The sequence below is a fragment of the Idiotropiscis lumnitzeri genome, chromosome 5 (genome assembly GCF_059441095.1).
Source record: "Idiotropiscis lumnitzeri isolate Australia: NSW breed Sydney's pygmy pipehorse chromosome 5, RoL_Ilum_1.0, whole genome shotgun sequence".
In the NCBI taxonomy this organism is placed as follows: domain Eukaryota; kingdom Metazoa; phylum Chordata; class Actinopteri; order Syngnathiformes; family Syngnathidae; genus Idiotropiscis; species Idiotropiscis lumnitzeri.
Window position 1 is genome coordinate 10,843,212 of NC_142395.1, and position 22,497 is coordinate 10,865,708.

Genomic DNA, 22,497 nt, shown 5'->3' on the forward strand with positions numbered 1-22,497 from the left:
GCTTGACACTTACAAATACCGATCAAACACTCTGACACACCTGAAATGTAGCCAGTGAAAATCAAAACAAATTAAGACCACAAATGGTGGCTAGAAATTTGACAAATTTGACATGGCTTTGAGGCTTCTCCACCATCACCATGTCTGCTGTCCAAAAACTATTTTCTTCTTTTATTTTATTTATTTTATGCTTCCCTTGTATTTTTTTAAACACATTTATCTATTTTCTACAACTTTGTATGTACTGAGAGCATAATTAACCCGGCGGAGAATGGGGGTGGTTGAACAGTGGTTACACCTACAGTGCCGCAAAAAAGTATTTGCCCTCTTCTCAAATTAATTGATGTTTATAAATGTTTGTTACTTGATAGGAAAAAAGTTACGTGAAACTTGTACCTGTGTAAAAAAAAAAAAAATTCTAACACACTAAACCGAATAGTTGGTGAGGCAACAACTGAAATTGTGTTTTTTCTTTGACTTCCAATGCGTCTTTCACATCTCCCTGGCAATATTTTTGGTCCACCAATTTAGCAACACTGGATGATTTTTCAGCATGAAAGGCCTGCCACAGCTTTTCCACTCCATTTTCCACTGCTGGTGTTGGATCGTAGTCCTGCTGCAAAACACAAATGTGCTTCAGGTAAAAAGCAGAATTCATGCATCCATCAATCACAATAAACAAAATCAATTTTACATTTGTTTGATGCTCTTTAAAACTGAGGTGGGGAAACGATGCAAAAAGCGAAGCATTTGAGAAGAGGGCAAATTATTTTTCATGGCACTGTAACTACATTCTCTTCTCTATTCAGGGTTTAAAGAGGAAAATGGCTGAAGGTTGGCGGTGCGTGCGCATTTCCTCTGCTTATACATACTATACACTTGTCAGCCTCCCAGTGCCCGCCCACCAGCCTTGTCAAAGGCTGCGGCCCCCGCTGCTCATGTTTGCCGCTTTACTGCAAAAAAATCATTAGAGTGGGGAGGCTGAAGGGAAATAAATGTCTTTTTCTGCCTCATCAGTAAGATTCAAACTGAGCGTGAGTTATGTAAGCGCTGCTAAATTTATCAATGCTCATTTTATGCAAAGCAGGAGCTCCTGGGTGCAGACTATGTCATGTTCGGAGCAAGAGCAAGGCTGTTATCTCCAGACAAGCCTTTTCTTACTATAGTTAGTATTAATATACAGAAGGTGAGACATTTTTTTATGCAACATTTTCCTGAAGAAAAGGCAGATGTTTACGCTCAATCATGTACGGACAATCAAAGTGAACATCAGTTAGTTTCCAGCTGCACTTACACAAGGGATTACAGTCAAGTGAGACTGGCAAGCATATGCAACATCAGCAATATGGTGCATTTCTTCAGTCAGTCATGCGCTCTTCTTATGAATGAAGCCCACAAATTCAAAGACAGATTTATTGAAGGAAATGAGAAAAGCGAAATCTTTGTCTCTGTCTCGCACTTTGGACAACCTCCTCCAAGCAAATCCATTCCTGAACGCATCACCTAGTGCTCCTGTCTATTTCTAATTCCCCACTTTAATCCTCACCCCAAACTTAATCCTAATTCTGTCAGTTGGCAGGTTGTTTTCCATCAACTCTTAAGCTCTAGATTTATTTATCATTTTAGAATGGTTACATTTTCCCCCCAACTACTCTTTGTTAAACCTGTTCAGGGTCACCGTTCTACCCTGCTTATTCATTTTTGTTCCGATGACTACAAACATTGAGCTTTAGTGGTGGGTGATATTTGACAAATGGAAATATTACGTTTTACAAAAATTTCCTACTTCCATGTAATTTAACAGAGCTTCAATACAATAGCAGCTTTAAAAATGTAAAGAGCATTTACAGCTGCTAAGTCTAAGATAATATTGCAATTTTTTTACTTCAAACACAAATTTTAAAACACCTGCAAAGTAAATTAAGAGATTTGCTATCAAACATGTTGTACCTGCTTAAAGCTTGTGAAATCAAGATTCACAATTATGTCGTACTCAGTTGTGGAGATGTAGTGTTGAACTGTTTTTCAACATTTCGGTCCTGCTGATTTTTGAGGCGTGGATAAATGCTGCCATACTTCGGAATGATGGTGTGTGATAGTTCATATTTTACAATATGCAGTAAATACAGGGCCATATTTTGAAGTAATTGTACGGACCAAAGTTTTTTCTTTTATGAGAGAGTTCGTCGTGGCGCTCATATTTCCGTGAATGCATTTAAATGAGCTGGTGGGTGTTAAGTCACGAGGCAGAGTAGGGACGTCACGACACAAGTGGGAATAAGTGATGAGGGAGACGAGCAAACTGTTACCTGTTTGAGCGGGTTACGATACTGACCTGGTACCGACATTATCAATATTTGGATCGAAAATACTGTATGTGGCACATTATGGAGCACAAAATAGGGAAAGCCTCGACTTTTGGGCAACTGAAGTTGTACATTAAGCATGAGTAGGCGAAAAAAAAAAATCTACAAACGCTTAATGAGTGTTGCTAAAACTAAGGGTGATAAACAGAGTGGGAAGCGTTCCCGTCCCAGCTTTTTTGGAATGTGTTGCATTCATCAAATTTAAAGTCGGGTTACATTATATATCTCGTCTTTGGCACGTATTCAATTGAATATAGTGTAAATTGAAAAGGATTTGCATCATCTGTATATGGCGTGGAGGATAAAATGAGATTCATAAGAAACCTGTTTTAAGTTTGTCTATTAAAGCAAATCCTGTTGCTGTTGACACGTTTTCCCTCTCTGAGCTTTACACTAAAATCCCAGAAGACAAAACAAAATCATCTTCCACACAATCACCACAATCCAGCCGTGTCTCTCTTCAGCTCCCTCGGCTGATCTCTGTGTGTTTTATGTACTTGTGATCGTAACAAATCATTACACATTTGCACCACAACCAGTGTTCCCATATTCGGAATAGAGGAGGGTGAGCAATGGCGTGCCGAGCTTCTGGATCCTGATAAAGCCTCTTTGCAAGGGATGTGTTTTTGCCACAGCCCACACTGCTTGTTACCATGACAACAAACAGAAATTACCCTTCTATACAATTTACCCACATGCTGTTCAACACGGAATCCATTCTCTTCCCTCCTCACTGTGTCAAGAGACTACACCTCTCTGTGTTCCCAGCATCTTCGAGAGTTGGGGGAATACGCTCCAATTGATCTGCTGCAGACGAGTCAAGCGAGATGAATCACATGCCTTCTTTCGACTCGCCTTCGAGAGCTTTTCATTTGTGAAGGGGCTGAAGAATGAACTGAGATGCTTTGCTTATACGTGTCACCGCCAAGGTACGCATCCCGCTGAATGGCGTACATCATCGTCTGTGGCTCAAACAGACAGTCTGGCCCGCAGTGGGAGGAAGAGACAGGTGGAAAGGACAAAGTCACCTGAAGTGAAAGACCATTCATCATTTGTTTTCAGCATATGATCAGAAAATGTTTTTTTTTTTTGTCTCACAAACCAAAATATCTTGTCTTTACTGTGGCGTCTGTGGTTCTGATCGACAAGCAAGAGTACACTTAGACATGACGGGTGGCCATCAAAACCTTGATGAGTACATATAAATACTGTATGATGTTTTTGAGCGATTTGCAATCAATGTTTGGAGCAATGCGGACCAGACTGCACGCAGCCGAGCTCCAGTCTCATAAGGCTGCCTTGAGGCCTGCCATGTCGGTCCTTCACCATGGGGCCCATTTACACAGATGAAACATGTGTGATGGAACCTGAACATGTGAAATATTTTTCTCCTCCGGAAAGAGTCTAGTTTTGCCTACAACAGTTGAATGGTCAGGTCAGAGTGTGGAGAGGACGGTAAAACACTATGCTGATTGCCATGTTAAAATCTTTTGGTGGAGATGTCTACAGGTATTGGATGGCATCTCCCTCATTGGAAAAAAATGGGCTTGTCATCATTGGATGCAATGTCAATGCTGAGAGATCTTGGAGAGGATTTAGCAACCTCTGCAAGGATGCAACCCTCATCGTTGCTCTGCTGCGCATCCCATATATATCCATCCAGCCATTATTTAAGCCGCTTAACTTCATGAAGGTCACGGGGTGCTGTAGCCTATCCCAGCTGTCTTCGGGCAGGAAGCGGGGTACACCGTGAACTGGTTGCCAGCCAATCACAGGGCACACAGAAACAAACAACCGGTCTCACTCATACCGAGGGATACTTTTACAGTGTTCAATCAACAATGTCTTTGGAATGTGGGAGGAAACCAGAATACCCGGAGAAAACCCACACATATACTTAGGAAGAATGATGCCCTAGCAGCATGGTGACTGGTTAGCATGTCTCCCTCACATTTCAGAGGTAGGGGTTTCAAACATGACTCCCACCATGTTCTCCTTGTGCCTGCGTGGGTTTTCTCTGGGAAATCTGGTTTCCTTCCCAAACTGCGTTTGTCTGGCAACCAGGTCAGGGTGTACCTCGCCTACTGCCCGAGGACAGCTGTGATAGGCTCCAGCACGCCTGCGACCCTCGTGAGGAGAAGCGGATCGGATAATGATGCCCCATTTGTGAGGAATGTACATTTGTGCCAAGAACAGCATAACTGACAGGAAGAAATACTGGCTGGAGTGTTTTGCATCAATAAAATGATTTGAATTTGTTCTATTGATCCTATGTGAAATACACTGACTCTCAAGAACAGCATCACATCACCAAATACAAAACTAGAGCAAACTGTGATTTCTTCTTACTTTGTGTGCAGGAAGATTTGAAAGCTAACAAGATGCTTAAGCCTCAAAACTTGTCCCAAGCCGCTGTTGGGCTTTGAGCCAAATCCAATTGTTTGATGTAATGTTGCTTTGACTAGTCATTCCACCACTCTTCCTTTTGTCTGCCTTGCAACCCAAAATTGATTGAACACTGTCATGTGTGTCAAGATGTTTCTATTAATTGCCTGTTGTTGTCACACTCAGTACATTTATTGGCTCGAAGAAAGACAAACTATTGCATTAAATCGAAAGAAGTCAGACCAAAATGCAAGTTGACACTTTAATCTGACCTTGTTTGACTATTTTTGAATTGGATTAACACACGCAGACAACAATATTTGATTGGAAACCAAATTTCATGTTTGCACATAAATCGAATGAACAACAAAGCTGCCTTTCTGCGCATGTGCCATCCGACAAGAACAATTGATTTGCAACAGGAGAGGGGGAAGCCAGATGCACGACATATTTGGACAGACAATTCATAGTAAATCATCTTAATCAAGTCAATATTTTCAAATATCTAGATATTAATGGACGGAAATGTATCTGTTTAAAAAGCGGCGGAACATCAATAAAATGTTGCTTTTCTAATGGACAAGATGACCTGCACACCAGTAAGAAATGCAGGAATTTTAACTCCAGATCAGCATTTTTCTTTTTGAAGCTGAAAAAAAAAGGAATTAAAATACTGTCTCGGTAGTTACAGTAGTTTAATTATTAATTCATTAAAAGCGGCAACACAACTCATGCAATGTCCGAAACATCTAATCGATTATTGCATTTAAAACCACAACGTTCAATTTCCTAACAAATTTGCTTGAGAATGTTGATGAAAAGCGTAAAATGATATTGAAAGCGAGAGAATTATATTGAAAAATACCAGAAGAAGTGGAACAAGGTGGAATAATACTGAAAGATACGGAATTATGTCATTGTCACACAAAGCAACCATATACATTGTTTCATTTGTTTGTTCTACTTTGATCTCATTTCCATCAAAGTTGCAACGGCGAGTCACTCACACACGGGTTGTTTGGCACATTATTTTTTTTTTTAATTTTAGTTTTGTTTTTTTTTTCAAACCGGTACTTGCTAGTTATTGAAGTACTGACCAGGAAACAAACCTGTGAGTGTGACATCTTCAAGGCAGCAGCATGGACCCAACCATCTTCTTTACTGCTAGTCCACATCAGGTTAATGGGCAAACTAGAGCAAGTGGCGGCGTACACCGTGGACGGGTCACCACTCACCAGCCAATCGTAATGCACATTCAAACCATTCATGCCCACATTCACACCAATGGACAATTTAACGTCTTCAATTAAACTTACATGCACGTTGAACATTTGAACTCCGATCAAACTCACAAATTGGACTGTGACGCAGTCACAGTGTAACCACGACTCCACATGTTAAATTTCATTGACATGACATGTTAGACCTACCGAATCATTGTTGCCTCATGTCTTGGAATCTACACGAGACTTACGACTCATTTTGCTATGCTAGGTCGCATTCATGTGTTCATCCCATTCAATCAAATTATCAAATCGACAACTGTGGATCATCTTTTTGTCATTTCACTCGAGCGGCGGCGTTGTTGAAGCCCACGAGCGACTTACTGAAATTTACGTCAGGAGCCTTGTTAGTCAAGGTATCAACCTTGTGCTGAACCAGAAATTATTCTGTATGGACCTATGATTCTTAGACGATAATAAATATTCGAGCTACAATAAGATGTGATAAGTTGTCTTGTGAAGTCATCTATCCTGTGTCACTGATTGTCCAGTCAGTTAACTGAGTGTGAACAGAATCAGCCAGTTCAAGGCCATCCAAGCTAGTAAATATTTCCCCAAGGGAAGGCTCGAGCTCTATTCATATGACAGACGGCCAAATGACATTTTGCTGGATGTTAAAAGAAGAGTTTATTATATGTGGAGCAGCGGACACGATGCTTCTGTTCAGCGTGAGGCATCAGGAGCGTTGCGTGCCGAGTTGAGCAGGTTTACCTTTTGGGATTTGGCTGATCGGGTTTCAGCGGCTGGCGTTGTGCTGTTACTGCAGTATTGGGTTTCCATGAAGGAAAATGGTGAAGTTCACTGGCATGGATCCATCCATGTGACTAGATATTGTTCCATGTCAGGTGTCATTTTACACCTGTGAGTGATGTACTCCTTTTCGGAAAGGCCAAAGCAGGCGCTGACTGGAGTAATTGGAGATGACAACACACCATCTTGTTCTCTCCTTTTTTTAATGGTTATCCTCAAAGCAAAGTCTGCTACCATTTTTTTTTTAATCGGAAATCCTGTTGCCTTTTAAATTCGAATTGGAATTACTACATGAACAGTTCAAAAATAGTTGTGCAATGAATTTGATACGTTCCCTCGGAAATCATGTGTTGGACTTAGATGAATGGGTTCACTCTTAATGCATTTTAATATTGATAAATAATCAAACACTGTACAGTCAACTGCTAAATAAAACCTGACAATCTTCATGAATTTGTCACACCACAAGCACTTTATTTAGAATCAGATGAAATATGGTTCATATTCAACGAAGAATGAACTGTCAGCAAAACAAATACTAGTTACTGTTGTCATTCCCATGTCAATCAAACATGATTGATGATTCATACGTACTCCATATGCAAAGATGTCTGTCCCATGGCCTTTGGATAAAGGTAAGAAGGTTAGACCGTCACCGGACGGCTCCGTGATGTCTGTCAACTGGCTTGATGGATGAACTGGTGTTTGTCCAAGAGTCAAGTAATTGCACCATGGAAGACCCATTTAAAATATTTAAATGGTGCTCAACATGCACACTCAGGCCTCGGGTTTCAAAAACAAGTGCCGTTAAAGGACGCGATTGACGAAAACGTTTGGTTACTCAGACAGGCATTCATATATATAATTTCACATTTCAACCTCAGAAGACAATATTGATTCGCAAAGGAAATTTGGATTTGGCAAATGAGCCACTTTTTCAACTAGGAATATCTGTTACGGCTCATGGTATTTTCTGGCCGTCAAACTGTTTTAGCGCTCTTGTTCGTGTGTGTGCATGTGTGTGTGTGTGTTACCTGTGTGTGATGATGCTTTGCTGAGAATAGCCAACTGCTCCTCCTTGATTGGTGGCACTCGCTCCGGTCTCGAACCGCCAGTCGGTGCCAAGCAAAGAGGCCTGTTCATCCCAGGAACGTCGCCAGCTGCACTGATTATCACCATTGTGTTAAACTGGCAGTTTTTGCTTTTTGAGTTGGCTGGCTGTGAGTTTGTGGACCACTTTGAAATCAAATTTCCTTTGCTATCCTAGCTGAGAAAGGTGACCCACTTCTCTTCTCTCCTTGACCTGATAACGTAATTCAACAAAGGTGAAGGAAAGGTGGCATATGGGAAATTTGACTTTCCGAAGAGGCCTAAAGCAGTTAGGGCCAATTTGTCAGTGTTAACTGTGGTTTGAGGTATACTGTTGTGCTGTGCCCTTCTAACTAATATTGGGGGTACTTGATTATGGAATCAAATTTGTGCCAAATAAAAATGGAGAAAAACGTCAACAAAAACTGAAAGAATTGAGCAAAACGTTTTGCGCTGTTTGCACTTCCAGGCTTTTTTTTCCCTATGAGAAACAAGTTAAATAAGGATATGTGGCAAATTTCTCATCTTCTATCACACAATAGCATTTTTTATTATTTATTTTTTTTGGTGGTGTAAAATGTGAACCCGCCAACATCCCCACCATCCGAATTGCCGAACTGAATGTCCCCTGATAGGATGTGTTCTGGCAACAAAACTATCATCACCCCATAATTTGATCCAGTAATTACCCCTAATTCACCAGTCAAACTTGTAAAAAAAAATTACACCAAAAATAAAATTGTTTTTAAGAGTTTTTATTGAATATATTATATTTTTCTTTATTCAACATTGCACATTGTCCATTTTCAATCACATCTCATATTGCTGCCTATAAAATGTTGTGAATGTAGAAAATCCAGAAGTCAGCGGTCTGAACATAACAAAAAAAGGGATCATTAAAGACTTGAACTCCAAAGATACAGCGAGAGAGAGAGAGAGAGAGAGAGAGAGAAGAAGAACTCAAACATAGTTGGTCTAAGGATGCATTATTCTTAAAACAAAGCGTCATGCAAATCAAAAGCAAGGCTGGCCAAAACTCACATGGATATTTCTTACACCAACTGTAGAAATATTTTACATGTTCATTAAAAGTCAGTTGTTCCTTCGTGGAGAGTGACAAGACAATGGAACGGATGTATGTAGAGTATGTGAAGCGGTTCCATTATCGCAACGACAGCTCGGAACGCCACCTTTTAACCGAAACAAAACACCGATTGACATCGTCACCATAACCGGACAACTTTTCACACTGCGACTGCAAAGCACGGACGCTTTGCAGCATGCGTGCAAAGAGCATCTTTGTTGACTGCGTCAGCAGATGATGTGACAATGACTGATGGAGATAAAACCAGATAACCTTAATAACGTCAACTTCAGCCTCGCATGTCCAAACAGGACCAACTTGCGTAGACAAGCAAAAACTGTCGTTTGTCCAACCCGTCAAATTTCAATCCGAATTCACTTGATGTTTATATTCCATTTTTTAACACGTTGGACATCGGTCATCTGCTGATTCATGACAAAATATAACACGGCTAACAAAAGCAATGTTCACAAGGTTAAAATGGCGTTGACATGGAACTTCTATTCCCGTCCCGTGTCTTTAATTTCACCTTAAGCTTCGAGTGGAATGTGTCAGCGCTTGATGAGTGACGGCTGGTGCCGAGCGTGCTCGCACACAGCAGCAGTGAGCGACGCCTGCGTTGCTTTGCTCAGGGGCACTCTGACAGCCATGCATTCATTTGCTCCTCACTCTCATCTAACGCAGGATGCTGCATGAATGAACATAATCACTCTGACAACCTGCCGTGTGACTGCGCGTGTGTGTGTATGTGTTTGCCAACCGTCACACTATATTAACACTGAGTTAAGTTTCGAACATACCCTTCACCTTTTTGATTTCCATAACAATGTCCTGAAACAAAAAAAAAAAAAAGGCCAATGCGGTAACTTAGATTATCCTCTATTCCTCTTTGCAAGTAACTTTTTAATGTGATATGCTGAGACCTTAAAACAAATGTGCCTTTGCCTTCTAACATTTACAAACTACATTTTACATCCCATCAACAGCCAGCTCAAGAATATTTTTCTTTTTTTTTTTTTTGCAGCCATGGTCATAGACTATTTGTGTATTGATTATGCTCCGAGACATTTTGGCAATGCTGCATTTGAGACTGATGTGAGGTTGGAAATTGGATTTTTATTACAAATCTAATCTGGATAAAAAAACAAAAAACAATTTTCTTACAATGATGAATATAGGATTTACGTTAGCTATAAGTTATGTAATATGATTTTGACTTTTTGAATTGAAGTACTGAAATAAATGAGGTTTTCCACATAATTCAAATTTAGCGAGATGCTCCTGTAGATATCCATAATTGACTTGAACTTGACTCGTTCTGGGAAATAGACAACACAAAGCATCACCGTATAAATCAAACGTGAGTTGGTTCAAGGATAAAATAAAGTCGTTCGTGGTTAATGTTGTGTCATCCTCGAAAAAATTAACTTTAGCACTCATCTATATCTTGTGAACTCTTCTGCGGCCAAAGAGCTTTGTGTGTGAAGTGATAGACTCATAAATCTTTCAAGTCTGGTGAATTCATACACAGCAGCAAAATACCAGCAGCAGTGCATGATTACGCTTTACAGGTTTTGCCAGCGGGTCCACTGTACGGTAATTGTAGAAGTCACGGCTGAGAATAACTGTAAACTGTGTGTGATGAGCATGGCCTCGTGGCTGTGATACCTCTCTTATATGTGAACATAGCCTCCGTGTGTTTTCTTGCTGGCGGCAGGCCTCATTAGAATTTCACTTTTCTCCTCTCACCTTGTTGCGAGTGTTGTCTGATGGCCCCACCAGCGTTAGTGTGAATGTGGGAGCCAGCAGCTCCGATGTGAGGTAGTCATGCATCTGTAGGGGGTTGCTAAAAATTCTCCATTATTTCAATTACAAATAAGCATTAGCATGAGGAATTTGCATTAAGCGATGTTTGGAATGCAAAATGAGAGGACAAGACTATGCAAACATCCCTTGGTGAGTCATTGCAGGTAGTGGTTTTGTATTTAGCGCTGTGTTGGCCACATCCCAGAAAACTATAATATTTGCTAATATTTTTTCATGGATTTTTTTTTTTCCACATTTGGCCCCCTCATCTGTAGGAAACACAAAATGAATATTTGTCAGCGATATCTGCAGAATTTAATTTTGCAGTGTTTTGTAAAGCATCTGCGGTTAGCACAAATTATGACCAATTTTCAGTCTCCTCGTGTCCACTCTTTTTTTAAAAATAATTTTTAAAAAATCAATAAATAAATATATATAGATATAGATATAAAAGACAACTAATATCAACCATATATATATATATATATATATATATATATATGGTTGATATTAGTTGTCTTTTAATTGCCTCTAAAATGTTAATTAATGTAGCAGTACTCTGATGTGCCGACAAAAGCAGATTTAAGGGACGGTGTCACGGCGACTTTAAATAAACTTCAGTCTCAAACCGCGTTCATTGTTTTAATTAATAGCCTGCTTGAGGAAGTGGGTCAGAGATGGTCCAGTTAAACGGATTCCTTTCCTTCTCCTCCGCTGCTGTTTGATGCGGGGTGACTGGAGGTGTTGACTTCAACACCATCAAAGCTCTCTCTCATTTGCCAGAAAGACACAATCAAGCATGTAAAAAAAGTTAGTAAGATCCACGTTTTTCTTATCAGGAAACACTGACCAGCCAGGAAGACTTCACAATTTGGTGCAAACATTGGCCTTATGTTGTTCAAATAAATCACATTTTTGTGCAAATGCTGCATTCAAGACTGCTAGGATGTTTGAAATGACAAGGTCCAACCTCAATTGTGTCTGTTTTGTTGATTCATATTCACAAAAAAATAAATAAAGGGCTTACAGTGCACATTAAGAAATGACTGAATCTAATGTCATTGTTGTAGACACTTAGTCGCTTCATCAGCTCGATTTCGGGTCTCCAAACATGCAGCATGACACAATTTGTTCACTTTACCCCTTAATACTTTTCCTATGCTATTTTTTCAGACAAGAAATGACTCTGTCAATTTTAATCCAGTAACTCTGCTATTAAAGCAACTGAAGTGACAAGATAAACAATAAATCTACTTCCCAATAAAAAAAAAATCATCCTCCTTGTAGGGAAATTTACAACAACAACCACTGACATCAATTTTAAAACTACTGTGGCTATCCTGCATGGTTACAAGTTTTTCTGACGCTCTGGAAACACCAGGGACATTCAGTGAGTAGCTTCCACCCCCACGGATACGAGCACTGAGGTAATTACAGATATAAATTGTTCAAATAAAGAGCAGTAGTGTGTACTTTGGATTTTCTGTAAAGGAGGGAAAATACTTGTAAAAAAGATATTGGGTTCTAAATCCAGGCTTCTTAAGTGCCAGTGTAATTAACACAGTATGCAAAATAAACCAGAACAAAACTGAAGATGCAGCTAATAATGCAAAACGGGCGTGTGAGTGAACAACATCCGAGTGGTAGGAGGCAATTCAACTCCTCAGTGGCCAAACAACATTAGTAAGCTTGTGTTTTCAAATAATGACTTTTTGATGGGCAATGTTCCAAAAAATAAAATAAGAAAGTGGGCGCGTGAGAGCAGCATTCACAACAATATGAGCAACATTATTATCGTATCGGGGAGGGCAAAACAAACACAGATGATTATTATGACGGATGGTCGTATAACAGTCAAATAAAGTTTGAAAGTCTCAACTGACTCTGCAACACATCTCAGGACTCACACACGTATAAATGTTCTGCTATATACATTGTCTCCTATTCGGTGTGCATCTAAAACACAACATCTGGGCACAACATACAATAAATTCAGGGTTTCACCTTTGGTTATGTATTTATCAAGGCTAGGTTTAAAAAAATAGAGAACACACGTTCATGTTACTTTGCATACACGTAAAAGTGGAAACAAGTCAACAAAGCAGCTGCTCCATTTGTTGTTTGCATCTGAGAACAACCTAAGGTGTATTGTCTTTAAGAGAGGGAATCTTGGCTATAGTACTGAAGAGTTCCATCCATCATCTGGGACAGAAGGTGTGCGGCGGATATTTATGTGCCTGACATCTTTGTTTTAGTGAGAGTGGATGTTAATGCGCTCGACAACGTGAAATCAATTTATCTCCCGGCCTTAAGCACAATTTATCAATGAGAATTGTAATGTTTGGACGCAACTTGGACGAGGAAAAACTTTTTGTTGCCAGCTTTTGAGCAACTCGGCCTTGTTTGGGTGACAATAGGAAAGAAGATCAAACGAGTAAGTCATACTGCTGGCCGCACATGGGCAGAGCGACAACTTTAGCATTTAATAACACCTTCCCTAAACCTCCCTTTCACGTTGATTTAACAATATTATTCTTGACAAAAAGTTCACTACTCTTTCTTTCAAGACATTTTTTTCCCACGTGTAAAGAAAATATCGGAGTGTAAGTCTCATATCATCGCTTCATACGTGTGGTAATTAAGGCAATCATTCCGGGCCACACTTTATTCATTTATGCAACCCTGCAGGGTTTGTTTAACTATTTGCGAAAGTCGTAGTTCCACCCCCACATGCCCCCCCCTCCCTTTGTTGTTGAGTCCCCTCCAGCTGTTGTTCTTTCTTCGGTGTCCACTCGTCGCCATCATGGCGGTCACAATGTTGAGTTGGTTCTCTGCCACTTCCAGAGATGCTGGGTTTGCGCCTTGTAACTGGCAGAGCTGCGACACACACACGCACACACGAGGAGACAAACAGGAAATGGCGTTTGAAATCCACTTCAAATAACAGCATTCTTGTGACAATCATGCCGCAGGTTACGCCTCGGCTTTCAGCTTTACGTCACCGCCACGCTCATTAGCTGCCAGCTCACACGGGCAGTGAGGGAGCTTGAAATTGAAATCTTTGTTTGAATGCTGAGAATACGTACACACCTTTAAAAACAACCGGAGAAGAGAGTGTATGACTCTTTCTAATGGGGCGAGGGATTCTTTTGTTTTTAAGACGCAGTAACACTTTTGAAATGCCACGAAAAGAAATGTCATGGCATAGCAGAAATTCTGCAGCACATTGAATGCAAACGCATTGCTATTATACGTTATGTGATGTATTTACCAATGTTTTAGTCATTCTACATTTTTTTATCAGCTGCTATTAAATAATTTTTTACCAAAAGTTGTCTATCTCACCCTGTAGGCTGTTTTCCTGTTTGTTTGTTTTGGGTTGTCTGTGTTTTCACAAGGGTACGTGTGATGAGTTACAACAATCCAAATTAATTTCACTCCACATTCTTGTTAAATCATAGCTAGGTCCATTATCTATTATTACACTTCTGAACTTTACACACCACTTTGTCTTACAACTTTTATGGATGTGGACAAAAATAATAAACATGATTACATTTTCACTTTGTATTCTTAAGTAAAGTGGCTTGAAAAAAAAACACACTCATCGTAGTTGTGCTTTGAGTATGCATACGATTGAGTGACTTCTGAATTTTGCTTGTGTAGAAGCTGTATGGACGTTGTCACAACTTCCACCAATATAGAATAAGAAAGAGTCACTCAAGAAATTAAGTGCTGCTATGACTGATGTGCTGTTTCAATCAGCAGTACTAAAAGCATAATTAGAGTAAATACTTGTATTAGAACAGTTCTAGGTCATGATTATAAAAGAATCAAAAGCAAAACAAGTAAGAAGTTGTTTCTTGCGCCACCGTCAAATTCCGGTACCATCACCCTGTACATATCCACTAAAGGAGTACTCAAGAAACAAATCTATACATAAATAAAGGTATCATTCTCTCTTGAGTTTTAAAAAGCAACATAAAAGACTGAAAAAAGCCTTAAAAAACACCAAATGTTTCCTCGGGAAAAATATGCATCAGTTAAAACAAATAAAGTAACCAACAGAGACTGGCCTCTCTGAAGCCGTGTTTATAGTATTGATTTTGCTCCTGTTATTTCCTTATCAAGCATTTCTGTTTCTTGCTCTTGCTTTTCAGATGACCATATTGCAGAAGAATGGCTCCATTAAAGAGGTGTGTGCCTATTAAAATACAGACTATAAAGAGGCTCATGCAGCCTCTAAACAGAGCAGCTGTACAATTCTCCACCTCAATAGTTTGAGGATTTCCACATATTCTCAGAGGAGCAGGAAACATTTTGGATGCAATCATAGCTGCAGCAGCAACAAGACAATTAGCATTACATACCGAATTCCCCGAGTAGCGTATGACTGGAGAACCAGTGTTTGTTGTGCTTGCTGTCGACATTGGATTTAGTCCCTTGCCACTTGGAAGATTTAACAGATGTTTTCATTTTCAAAGTATTAATCAAAAGCCATTTTCATTTTAAAATGTTTATCTCACACCTTTTCATTTTATTTATTTCGGTTTCTGACAGATGTGAGTTTACAGTCTAATATCATGGCAACGCATTTTGTGCATTCGTTTTTTTGAATGAGTGGCCTTTGAAAATGAAAATGAGTCATTGGTTGTTCGCTTTGTTGCGAGGGAACGATTTGAAGACAGTTTATGGACAAGGGTCTGTCAGATTTGAAATGTTTACCAAAGGTGGCAGATTGCTTTCCAAAATGTTCTCATGAAAGATTTTGCATCTTCTTTTGGTAATATGTTCATAATCTTTCACAGTTTTCTTTGGAGTAAAACATCTTTGGTAGCTATATTTTACCTTCTGATATCTGTGATTCCTCATTTATAGAGTGGGGGCTCCATCATTCATGTAATATAAGGCCTGATTTACTCTACAAGGTTCAACTGACACCATTTTTTTTGCTCTCAAGTGGCCCAATTTCGTCAATTTACTTATGTCAGCAAATATCTTTCAGACCGGAATCAGGCCTCTTCCAAATGCGGAAACAAATCCAATGTGTATCGCATACCTGCCAATGCAAGTGCAGTTTAAAAAGGCAGACCGCATAACCAGACAATGAAATTGTGACGTCATTTAATTTGTATGAATAAGGCCGGAGGGTCGAGGGCGGAACCGTACCAAGAAAGCGGCTGGAGTGCGCGGCACTGACCGTCAAAAAAGGGTCAAGTGCCCCGCTCTGAGTTATTTACCTGAAATTTGCGCGTGTATGTCGTATTGTGTGAATTCATGTGAAGTGTATATGGATATAGATGAAGTAAGATTTTTCTTTTTTAAAAGGACACATAATATTATCAGTATTTGGTTCAGTGTTTTGTGTATTCTGGGAAAAAAAAACAAAAAAAAAAACAATGACTCCGACCATTGTTTTAGAAAGATATGTAAAGTACTATTTGTGTTCGGAATTGACCTCCGATTGACCGGTAAACCGTCCAAGGTGTATACCCCGCTCCTAGTCCAACTCATCCGGGAATGACTCCATATCACCCATTTGCATGTAGTGCAGACTATACTTATAATTGCCTCCATACAGATAAAACGTTTTAGTGTAACCAATTATGACACACCCAGTTTCGTGATTGTAGCAGTGAGGCTTGTCTCATTAGTATTCTTTGCTGTTAAATTCCGACTCCCTCCTGAAGGCTGACGGGTAGCCACGTTTCACCACACTTCCACTTCTTGCCATTCAGCAAGATGTTGAACAGGATTAGGGGCAGACCACAGCGTTGTAGCACCCAGTCTATGATGGTTCATTTTGCATTATCACCAATTTGCATGTGAGGCTTCTCCCCAAAGACTCAGTAATCTACAAGTAGTACACACAGCACTCCAGGCCAATCTATCAAGACGGCTGCCACTCATTAGCCGTTCGAAGCAGTACCAGTGCTAGATAATTAAAACTGCAATGAGGAATAATTTTTAAGTCACACATGTTCAAAGCAATGTGTAGATGAGAGGCAGCAGTAGTGAGGCTGGAAATCCATATCATAATAAGAAAAACGATGCTTCATTATCTTAAGGTTCAACATTAGGATACGAAAATAGAGTAATAATCATGTGTCTGTTTTGGGCAGATCTAGATGAGTTTAAAAAAAAATCTAGAAGGATAAAAAACACAATTTTTTTACATCCTTCTATTCCTTTCTTAGAGCAATATGTTGAATTTCCTTCACAATGCACCCATTAAATGAAGGCCATGTTTCCTCCTCCGCGCTCGTCTCCGTTGGCAACCGGCTGGCATCGTGTAGCAATGCAGTCATGATTCAGTGCAGCGCGTCATTGTTATTGCCAGACATTGCAGAATATTGACCTCTGTTTGACGATATCTTCTTCATAAGTGAGACTTTTAAGTCGATGGATGAGTGTAAACACGATTCTTATTGTTATAAAATCATGGGTTCTTGCGACCGAGCGTAAGAACTGTTGCATATTGATGTTCGTTCATCATTTACCAATTTGGGAATTTTGCAGATCATGCTGCATCATGCTGGGCGTTCTGGCGGACTAAGGGCAAAGTAGGTTAAACTTTAGACCTGCTCAGAGGAGGTCTAAGTTGTGGTGCAGCAGGCAATTTTGGAGAATTTGAGCAAGGTGGTGGATGTCATTGTATTTCATTCATAAATATGTAGAAATCAATTAATCAAACACATTGTTATTATTATCATCTTTATTATATTTTTTAAATCACCCCCTGTCTGCAGCACAGCTACGGGATGTGGGTTGTGGGGGTTCAAGAACGATTGGGTTGGAAGGCAGACACGATTGGAAGTGTTCTCTTCACAGCTGTAATCTGTGATCGCCCGGGCCAATTTTACATCATCCACCCGTGGAGGACTGCTTACAATTCCTTATCAACAAAATTCAATCTTCTGCATTTGTTTCTGTAATGTCAAAGACTGTGTGTGCCTCGCTTGTGTTGAATTGAAAGAGAATGAAAGGAGATGCTTGCAGCGGCCGGGAAGCAAGTCGGCTGAATTCCCGCCGACAATGGTGCTCGTCTTTGAAAATTCCAAAAGAAAGAAAACCCCAACCGTACGCACTATCAGACCACACTTTGTGCAAGACTTGTGCTGGGCATGAAAATAATGCCCTGTGTGTGGGTTTGATAACTTCTGATCAGTGCTAGAAACTACTCGTAAAGTACAAATCCTTCATTATTGTACTACTGGATTTCCAAGGTACAGTTGTGCTCATAAATATAAATACCGTAAACATGGCTGACAAACAGTTGTATCTGCACTTCTTATAGTATTTATTTTTCAATTTCTTTTTTTCCTTGATTCCCTTCTATTTGAACACTAAAGCTCACTATTCCTTGCGTAGTTATAATCAGATTGTTACTTATATTCAACTTCAGCGGATGACGACGACTTAAAAAACATATGAAATAGTAAGAGGCATGGTCGACATCTTGATTGATTTAGGTATTGGGAATTTAAAAGGCTTGTATGTAGTAACTGACACAAAAAAAAATCAATTTTTACTTACGATTTATGTTCTTAAGTACATTTAAGAATCTACGCAATTTATGTTTACTTTAGTACAGGAGTTAGTTTTTTAAAAACATTTTTTTGACCAGAATCTTCTTTACACAAGTGTCTGAATTTCTACTTAAGTAGGCCGACAAAGTGTAAGCACTTTTGCCACCTCTGCTAATGACGATGGTCCGTGTGAAGACTCGAGAGCAATAACACTGCAGCTATTATAACTGCAGCAACTGGTGTGGCTTCTAACCTGCAGTAGAAATCATTGATATCCCCTGCGGACATTGCTGACAATCAGCGCATCTGTACATTTTCTGCACTTTCAACTGACTGGTTTTACATTAGCAGCCACAAGACAGACATTTAGATGTAAATGACTGATTAATATAAACTAATGATGAGTATGATGATGTTTGTCATGACCTCTGTTGCTGATTGCTTCATTGTGACAATTAAGCGTCCATTATTTGTACAATTTAACCTCGTCAAGTGTGCTGCTGACGACTGGAGCCTATTCCAGGTGACTTTGGTGAAACGCGGACTACACTCTTGACTGGTCACAGATAAACGGAGACAGACAACCATTGCATCAGTGGCTTAATATTAATGAACCTCCAAAACAAACACTAATGAACCTTTCCTCAAGGTGGAACAATTATTTGACTGTGAAATCATGTCATTAATTGTATAAGTAATGACATTGTGAAAGACATTATGACATTATTTTTCCTCTCCTAGTCAACCAAAACAAATACTTGGTTTGAAACGTACCATATTCATGATGTCTGTTTGCGCAACACCTTCTCCATTTCCATTTACACATATTTTAAAAGTCAATATGACAAGGGAAAAAAATACAGTTGTCCCTCATATGGAAAGCTGATAGTTGGCTGCAACCGTGATGGACAGGGACTCTTAAACCGGTAAGGTAGGACTCAAAGTGAGTAGAACAGAGCGAAGCATTTAGAAGGTTCTTTATTTGAAATTGTGCAGAAGCCAAAAATGTCACCATGCCACTGCGTACAAAGGCAATTGCGTTGTTTGCCCCTAATGAAGTGAAAGGTTTTCCCAAATATGTATTCATGGTAGTTTTTACAAGGAGGAGAGAACGAAGCTTGTGGTCGTGTTGGTAAATTGTCACGTTGCAATTATCTTCTCCACCTGGGTAGAAAAAAATAACCCTCGAGGATATTTATGGGAGGTTTTGTTTGAGTGTTTATTATTGGATCTTTCAATTGTTGTTGGAATGTTGGCAACATTTTAGGACTGGTTGAAGTTTCATGAGGAACAAATGCTTTATTTTTTTTCTAATTCATTTTAACTTTGCATTTTCAGTCTATTTCACATACTCTCTTCTGTAATGACACAAACATGAAAATGATATGAATACAAAATGTGTATGCAAATCTTTTATTTGGTCCACAATTTCTTTTTATGTGATGTATTGACTCCAAGAAATATATGACTGTGTGACATCAAGCCTATCCTAATAGTGACGAACTGTAAAATATATACGTAAAATAAGTTATCTTAACCATCGGATTTGTATTGTATTGTATTCACACAGGCGGCACGGTGGACGACTGGTTATCACGCTGGCCTCACAGTGCAGAGGTCATGGGAACGATTATTGTGTTTGCATGTTCTACCCGTGCCTTTGTGGGTTTTCTCCGGGTACTTCGGTTTCCTCCCACATTCCATGCATGGCAGGTTGATTGGACACTCTAAATTGCACCTAGGTATGAGTTTGAGCGCGGATGGTTGTTTGTCTCTGTGTGCCCTGCGATTGGCTAGCAACCAGTTCAGGGTGTCCCCCGCCTACTACCCAAAGACAGCTGGGATAGGCTCTGGCAGAAAATGGATGGATGGATGTATTCACACAATGACCAAATATAACTGCACCCAACTGTACTGTGTACTGACTCACCAAAAGAAATCAGCAGTTTCTAAAATATGAACTACTAAGGCATGTATAAATAATAACATATTAATTAAACTGGTGTTTTGGGTTGGACTCGGGTTGTATCTGCCACAGGTAGACAACTGTCACGTTATTCTTTGAATCTATTTTCTTAGAGCGGCATGATTATGACAGATTGCACTTGAGCTCACCTTCCCTGGAGAATCTCCTTTGAGACGCGAGCGCTTGTGTTAATACTCTCATCAACAATCATGTGATCTGGGTGCCAGGAGCAGCTGAATCAACCTCCATCAAAGCTTTGAGAAGAGCTTCACAGGCAGGTCACCTGTCGGAAAGCCTTAGTGCCAGTCTTAGATGGTATTAGGACTGTGTATTAGAGGACTCAGAGTGTCCCGTGCTGAAATGGTGTTTGACGACTTAGCTGGCTGTCGGTGGTCAACTGTGGGAAGCAAATGTTGCGTTTCCAACTGTTTCAGGAAGTTCCATAATCCTGTCAACCGATTTTACCACATGCGCTCATCATCACAACATTCTAACCTTGAACATCCGTGTCATAAATCTTCCACAGGAAGCAAATAACCGCACTTCAATTTAATCTACAGCCGGTTTTAATCTGATCAAATGACTAACATCAACAGATGGACTCATCAGAAAAATAAAACGTGCAGATTTCTGGGTAATCACCAGAGATTAAAGTGAATTTTTCAAAAAGTTTCCCCACAAATGAAGGCTTTCCAAGATGGAAAAGCGCATGAAATAAACCAAATATTCCAGCAAGGACCGAGAGTGCACATGCACATGTTGTCTGGCTTCCCGCTTGCTGACACTAATCCAAAGGCAGTGGGGATTTTCTGCCTCTTGCCGCTTCTTGCCTCACACTCCTGCAGGGCTCTCAGATCCACAGTGTGTTTCCCAGTCACTCGCACATACGCCAAATTAGATGAACACATGATTCAGACTATAAATACTCTGACCCGCATCGGCGTGGACGCAGCGACACAAAAGAAATGTGCCACCAAGCTCGGCGTCAGCACTTTTAGCGGGAAAACTTGCACATCTGCTCGACCGTTACTGTTGATTTAGGCGGAATGGTGCATGACTGCGCGCCACACTCAAATTAGTCCTGTTGCTGCCTCCATGTTGTATGCTGTCCTCATTAAGTACCGCATGTTGTGTGCATGAGTGGCTTTGTCCAAAGAAGGCAATGTTGTTTGGCTGCCACTGAAGCCACAAATGCTGAAATTCAAATGCTGGGTTCGGAGCACACTACCTGAAATACAGCAAAAGTAAATGCTTCCTTCCACCCATTTGCTGTCTTTAAAGGTACTGCCGGGCCTTACGTAAGCAACGTACATTGCATGTTGCATGAAAGCAGACAGCAGAAGCATCTGAAAAGTAGGTTAGTACCAATTACTTTCATGCCATCAGCCAAATAATCTATATTGTTTTGTTGTATTTTGTTCTTTACGATGACATTGATCTAATCAGGCAGCAGTTCTAATCTAATCTTTCAGGCTCATGACTTGCTGACAGAGCGAAGCGTTTTGAGGGCAAAAATGGCAAAGTGAAGGCTGCTCTCTTTGAAGATACATTTTGTATGCAAGGACTTCAGAGAATATCAAATAACTTAAAGAATATATTGAAATGTATATATCGAAGGGATTGGAAAAAACAAATCTTGTTTTTTATAACGCATAGAAAGCTATGTTGGTGGTACAGTAGTTTTATTTCTTGGCATTGATTGCTATCCGGGCCACTTCTTTCTTCCAATAGAATCACTTACAGGATACAGATTGCCGCTTTTGTATATATTGACTTGCGCTGATGGCTCATTCATCACATCTTTCCTAAATTGAAAGAAACAACAACAAAATGTAAAGCACGTCTGCAACCCTGTTGCTCACTCTGTTCCAACGACAAGTATAAATAACCTCCTCTCTTCTGTCACTTGCCTGCAAAACTACAAACATGGCAATAACCATACTTGAAAAACAGTCTTTTGCATATTTTACAGTACAGTTCAATCAAAATGTACAAACGTTGTGTTTGTTTTTTCTAATTGTGTGAAGTGCACCAAGCGTTCCTTTTATCCAAGATGGGACCTAGTGAGTCATGTTCTTATGAATATCAACTCATTCACAACCAGTTAATTAAAAAAAATTGACGTCTTTAGCCGTCAATGGTACTAAATGAGTTAAAGGAGCAGAGTGCAACGCAAAGGTCATGACGATGATCATAAAAGGCATCCAAGCATTCACAGCACAATTACACATCGATCAAT

The 22,497-nt window shown here is 39.9% G+C and overlaps 1 protein-coding gene across 4 annotated transcripts in view; it reads right to left on the reverse strand.

The window, feature by feature from the left end:
- Positions 1–255: 255 nt before the first annotated feature.
- Positions 256–22,497, reverse strand: part of kcna4 (potassium voltage-gated channel, shaker-related subfamily, member 4) — a 61,331-nt gene continuing 39,089 nt past the window's right edge. For 3 of the 4 annotated variants that reach the window (XM_088296919.1, XM_088296918.1, XM_088296920.1), the window contains one exon: positions 13,512–13,640. The gene's annotated coding sequence lies outside the window, so the exon portion shown is untranslated. Of the gene's footprint in view, positions 617–13,511; positions 13,641–22,497 lie in introns of those variants that run through there. The other variant, XM_088296921.1, reaches the window with a different exon arrangement.